This window comes from Gorilla gorilla, chromosome 1 (assembly GCF_029281585.2).
Source record: "Gorilla gorilla gorilla isolate KB3781 chromosome 1, NHGRI_mGorGor1-v2.1_pri, whole genome shotgun sequence".
In the NCBI taxonomy this organism is placed as follows: domain Eukaryota; kingdom Metazoa; phylum Chordata; class Mammalia; order Primates; family Hominidae; genus Gorilla; species Gorilla gorilla.
This window is the reverse complement of record NC_073224.2, coordinates 92,207,080-92,212,576: the sequence shown is the minus strand read 5'-3', so window position 1 is coordinate 92,212,576 and position 5,497 is coordinate 92,207,080. Positions and strand designations below refer to the sequence as shown.

Here is a 5,497-nt window from a genome sequence, read left to right as displayed (position 1 = left end):
ACACCATCTCTACTAAAAATACAAAAATTAGCTGGGCACAGTGGTGCGCACCTGTAGTCCCAGCTACTTGGGATGCTGAGGCAGGAGAATCGCTTGAACCCGGAAGGCGGAGGTTGCAGTGAGCCGAGATCATGCCACTGCACTCCAGCCTGGCGACAGAGCGAGACTCTGTCTCAAAAAAAATTTTTTTTAAATAAATAAATAGGCGGGGCACGGTGGCTCATGCCTATAATCCCAGCACTTTGGGAGGCCGAGGCGGGCGGATCACGAGGTCAGGAGATCGAGACCATCCTGGCTAACACGGTGAAACCCCGTCTCTACTAAAAAATACAGGCGCCTGTAGTCCCAGCTACTTGGGAGGCTGAGGCAGGAGAATGTCGTAAACCCTGGAGGAAGAGCTTGCAGTGAGCCAAGATTGCACCACTGCACTCCAGCCTGGGCAACAGAGTGAGACTCCGTCTCAAGAAAAATAATAATAATAAAAACAAATAAATAATAAAAAGAAAAAAGTCTATAGTATGAATTCTCTCCTCTTCTTTCCTCTTTCTTCTAGATACTCAGATGTTTCCATGTGCCAGCCAACCAGGCCCTGAAGCTCCTCTCAAGGCATTCACTGTCCACGGGCAGATACTCATAAACAAAGAGTTAAATGAACAGTCTGCAGAGGGACCAAAATAATTAGTAATTCATTTGCCTGGAAAAGTCAGAAAGGAATTTGAGCTGGATTTAGCCAAAGAGGGGAGACAGAAAAATATTTGGGCCTCCTGTGTGTGGATCTGATACTACTGACTGTATTTCTGGCATAGCACATACAAATTCATAGACTTATACAAGTGCATGGCACACATGGGAAGCAGAAGTTCATGTAGAGGTAGTAATAAGAAATAAGGCTGGAGACCAGCCTGAGGATAGATTTTGGAAGTCCTACAATGGCATGCAAACAAACACAAAGCTTCTAGGTATCCTAGAGCAAGAGAGCGACAAGAAACATTTCGGGTTTCAGAAATACAATTTTGTCAGTATTTTAGATTGAAGTTGAGGATGTGGGCATACTGGGGACTGGGAAATTGATACGGTTGTCCAGATGAGAGATGATGAGACATGAAGATTTCTTGAGCAGTGATTTATAATTATCTTTTTACGTCTGTCTTCCTCATCCACATATGCCTCTGAATTAAAGAGGTACTCCCAACAGGATTTGGTGGTCAAGTGGCTGTGGGGTTGAAGGAGAAGAAAACATTTTTTGACTAAGCTGAATGGTTAGGTAGTGATGACCTTAATTTAGATAATGGATAAGGAAGTTTGCAGGCTTGGTGATACATAATATTTAAAACCAAACAAAACAAAAGAGTTAAGGAAGAAGTACAAGAGGAGAATGATGAATTTAGTCAGTTTCCAGCTGACTTTTCAGTGTGGTATTCAGAGAAAAGTTTTGATGAGGTAGACATCTATCTAATGGCTTACTAATCCTTCCTTTCTCTTGACATTTCTTTACCCCATCCACATAGCTACTGCAAGATTTTCCTTCCTTTTACGTGATTCTATATCCCCTGCCCAGAGTTGATGAACCAGGGAGAAGCAACATGCTCTTTTTTTTTTTAACAAGATCTCGCTTTTTTTTTTTTTTCTAAACATGGTGGTGTGCCGTGGTACAATCATGACTCACTGCAGCCTCAACCTCACAGGCTCAAATGATCCTCCCACCTCAGCCTCCCGAGTAGCTGGAACCACAGGCATGTGACACCATGCCCAGCTAATTTTTGTATTGCTTGTAGAGATTGGGGTCTTGCTATGTTGCCCAGGCTGGTCATGAACTCCTGTGCCCAAACAATCATCTTGCCCCAGCTTCCCAAAGTGGGATTACAGATGTGAGCCACCATGCCCAGCAGCAACATACCCTTTTTTTTTTTTTTTTTTTTTGAGACAGAGTTTTGCTCTGTCGCCCAGGCTGGAGTGCAGTGGCACGATCTCGTCTCACTGCAAGCTCTGCCTCCCGCGGCAGCAACATACTCTTAATGATAGCTTGTTTTGGGGAGGAAAATGAACTCTTTATTTTTTTCTCTGAGCCACTTGTATTGCTAATATCAGTTCGTACTCTTGTGATCAACTTCAGTTGCCGTGTTGGTTAAAATGGTGTTTGGCTACACGTATTCGTAGAACAATCACAGTTTTTTCAGAAAATACAGAATTATTTTTCTTATATAATAAGTCCGGAGGTGGGTAGTCAAGGACTGATATGGTTTTACATATTGTTTGGGAATCCATATAGTTTTCCTTGAAATCAAGGATCCAAGCCATTTGTAGTTTCCTCTTCTTCCATCCATAATAGCACCTTTAATTCTCACAATCTGAAGATGACTATTTTATTTTCAGATATCACATTTGTGCCCCAGGCAGCGATAAGAAAGAAAAGGGCAAAAGGCATGAACATGTGGAGTCTGTCCATTTTTACCACTAAAAAAAAAAAAATAGCTTTCCCAGAAGTTCAGCCCAAGAAACTGCTTCTTAGATTGCATTGCCCAGAACTAAGACACATGATCACACCTAAATGCAAGGAAGCTGGGAGATTAAGTTAGTTCTCTGGGTACATTGCTGTTCAACTAAATTGTGATTTTTAGGGAAGAGTGTATGTTAGGGGTATACAACTAGTTGGGCCTGTCAGCCACACATTTTCCTTTTAAATGTAGAAAGTGGAATGCTTTCTTACTGGCTACAGTTTCTATTGATCTTTTTCATATACAAGTACTAAAGATGGAGGAAAAGAAGGCTGGAGGGTCCTAAGGGAGTAGAGTCACCTGGAAATAAGAGGTTAACTTGTTTTCTCCAGCCACGGTGCCTTTTGAACATCTCCTCTCCCGACTCCTTCAACTTTTCACTTTCATAGGGGAAAAGAAGTGTTAAGGGCTCCAAAATTATAGTGATTCAGAGAAGCTAGACTTGAAGGAAGCTGAGCAGCCTGGCTAATATTACTGGGGCAAACCAAAGTAGGCTAAATTTCACATATTGACTGACTAGAGAAGGGGGGAAGGATACTTGGGGTAAGCAAGGGCAATCAGAATGCCATAGGTCAATAGGTCAAGGGTCCATTCTGATTGTGAATTTCGAAAATGCTACCAATTCTTTTTTTTTTTTTTGAGATGGAGGCTTGCTCTGTCACCCAGGCTGGAGTGCAGTGGCGGGATATTGGCTCACTGCAACCTCCGTCTCCTGGGTTCAAGTGATTCTCCAGACTCAGCCTCCGGAGTAGCTGGGATTACAGGTGCCTGCCACCACACCTGACTAATTTTTGTATTTTTTAGTAGAGATGGGGTTTCACCATGTTGGCCAGGCTGGTCTTGAACTCCTGACCTCAAGTGATTCACCCTTCTCGGCCTCCCAAAGGGAGACCTCGGGAGGTTGAAACTGCTGGGATTATGGGTGTGAGCCACCGTGCCTGGCCAATGTTTCCAATTCTTCACCCCTTCCTTTGCAATGTGATTTTGTAGCTGCTACCTTCAAGAGATGGTATAGGTGGTGTCCGTTTTCCAATCTTTGAATCTAGGGTGGCTTTGGGACTTCCTTTTGTTGGTAGAATGTTATGGAAATGTTCCAGTTCCAAGCTTAGGACTCTAAAGACATTGTGCACTTTCACTCTCTCTCGGAACTCTGTCTCTACTGTGTAAGAAAGTCTAAGCTAGAGTGAAGGATGTTGAGAAATGGAGGAGCCAATCACTATTGTAGCCCCAGACTAACGCATAGCTAGCCAACTGTCAGGCATGTAAGTGAGGCCATCTTTAACCAGGCAGGTGCCAGCCAACCTTCTGGCTGTCTTAATAAGCACAGCTACATTCAGCTCATCATGACCCAGTTCAGCAGAACCAGCTAGCTGATCTGTAGACTTGTGAGCAATTAAAAATGGTTATGCTTTGAAGCCAGTAATTTGGGACAGTTTGGTATATAATAGTAGATAACTGATACAGTGACAACCGGGATTCCCTAAAATAAAGCTCCCTTTTGGGATTCTACAACTATCTCAGGGGCTTACATGTATATTTTATCTATACTGTAAGATAAATTACTTTAGTTAAATATGAGCAGGAACAGTCTCAACTGAAAGGAAGTGTGGTATGGAGGCTAGACAGAGAAACTATACAGGCAGGTTACTACCTGAATGGGTTGTGAGATTTAGGAATCGTGAAAGAAAAGTATAATTTTATTAGTTGTCATCTCCAAGGCAGGGAAGAACAAAAGAGAAATAATACAGTTCTGGAAGAAACCACCCAAGAGTAATGGAAGGAATTAGAAAATTGGCCATTTATTGAATGTTTATTCTCTATCAGGCACTGTACTAAATGCTTAACATTCATCATGATCTGATTTCAAACTAACCACAATCTTAAAAGTTGTGAAAATGGGGCTTTAGATAAGTTAACTTACTTGGCCAAGGTCACAAAACTGGTGAGTTTCAGAGCCAGGGTCTGCTTGATCTCTAAGCACTGGGCTCTGCTGTTCACCTTGTGTTTGTGTCTAGGACTCTGGTGGTAAATTGCCATGTGACTGAAAATCTTTTCTGCACTGCGTTTAACATCATAGATGATAAACATTTGAGTTGCTAAGTCAGTATAGCAACTCATAACTTTGTGCTTTGTTTTCTTTGTAAAACTTATTACTTCCTGACATTGACTTCTTGCTGTGTTCATGTATGTTTCATTAAAATATAAGTTCCATGACAGCAGAGACCATGCCTGGCGCATCCACTGCTGGTATATCCACTAGTGACTAGAAAGTGCCTGGCATATAGTACATGGTCAGTATAGTATACCAGGGTTCATTCTAGTATCACCAGCACAAACTAGTCTTAAGTCCAAGGTCTTCTCATTTTCCACTATCATCTCCCTTCATAGATGAAGAGAAAGGAAGGGACAAGACCACAGGATAGTTGTTTCTGACACCTTTCTCACCAAGATTGTTAGAACCCAGGTATACACAAGGACACATAAACATACATGCACACACACAGACTATACATATGCTGTGAGACTACTTCTTTGACTTTGCCTTATATGTTCTTCTTTTCTAAATGATCAATCATATTTAGGTAGTGCTCACTCCTGGTGAAAATGTGGTAGAAAAAGCATATGCTTTGGAATTATATTTGTTGAACCCTAGTTTCCTCACGTGTAAAATGGGAGTGATAGTATTTATCTTACAAAGGATATTTTCTCCATCTCATTAAGTATCAACACCACATATTTAGTTAGAAAAGCCAGAATCCAGAAATGAGCTCTGACTTCACCTCCAAAAATGTCATGAATCTAACTAATCATCTTATAACATGCCCAGTACTTCTGTCCTTGTCCAAGGTACCATCATTTCTGGCCTAAGCTACTATATCATGCCTTCAGCATTCTTCCTGCTTGCATTTAACCCCACTCCCACCCCTGCAATCTATCCTTCATTAATGTAAAACCTACCTACCTCCTTGACCTTGGCTTTATGCCACACTCCCCTCTTGCCA

At 41.8% G+C, this 5,497-nt stretch overlaps 1 long non-coding RNA gene across 1 annotated transcript; it reads right to left on the bottom strand.

Annotated features, from left to right (window-relative positions):
* Nucleotides 1–1,012: 1,012 nt before the first annotated feature.
* Nucleotides 1,013–3,553, bottom strand: LOC129529494 (uncharacterized). The gene is made up of 3 exons (XR_008675024.1): nucleotides 3,493–3,553; nucleotides 2,796–2,875; nucleotides 1,013–1,213 (listed from the first exon to the last, which is right to left on the bottom strand). It is a non-coding gene; the product is annotated as an uncharacterized lncRNA (long non-coding RNA).
* Between the last annotated feature and the right edge of the window lie 1,944 nt (nucleotides 3,554–5,497).